Raw genomic sequence first — 857 nt, forward strand, 5'->3', positions numbered from 1 at the left:
ACATGAAATTCAGTGGGGCAAATATGAAATTGAGTGCGACAAACTGAATATTGAGTGGGGCAAACATGAAATTGAGTGGGGCAAACATGAACTTCAGCGGGGCAAACTGAATATTGAGTGGGGCAAGCATGAATTTCAGCAGGGTAAACATGAAATTGTGCGAGGCAAACTGGAAATTGAGCGAGGCAAATATGAAATTCAGCGAGTATGGTATTGTTATTGTTATTGTTATTTTATTATTATTTTTTCGTTATTGTTATTGTTATTATTATTATTATTATTATTTCTTGAAAATGAGTATGGTAACAGTTACAATGAAAAAAGAACGTAGCACATAATGATGATGATTAAAAAAGAACTACATGCCACTGTAACTTGGATGCAGATACATGTCCCAGATCCTGATTCAACTTAGTTTTAAATGTTAGACAAAACCAAGTTGGCTCAGTTTCTTTTTTGAATGAGCGATGTCAGTATCATCCTGAATTATATTGCATTGGTTACTTTCGGCTCAATTTCTTTTTTTAATGAGTAATGTCAGTATCATCCTGAATTGTATTGCATCGGTTGCTTTCTGCCCATTTCAAGCTTTGACCCATCTGAGATCAACTGAATTTCGATCTGAAATGGTTTGCAATTCGAAACCAGGTTTCGAAAACCATGTGTCTTAGGGTTGGAAATGGTCATGAAGGTCAAAAAATGGGGGACCTTGGAGAACTCAAGTGAAAGAAGGGAATATTTTGATTTCCAAAAGGTCTAAGTGGTATAGAAATGGTGTGCACAACTAGTAATACATTATAACTATATAAATACTGTTAAATACTAGAATAAATGATAACGTTTATTAAAATAGACGT

This window comes from Magnolia sinica, chromosome 3, assembly GCF_029962835.1.
Source record: "Magnolia sinica isolate HGM2019 chromosome 3, MsV1, whole genome shotgun sequence".
Classification (NCBI taxonomy): Eukaryota; Viridiplantae; Streptophyta; class Magnoliopsida; order Magnoliales; family Magnoliaceae; genus Magnolia; species Magnolia sinica.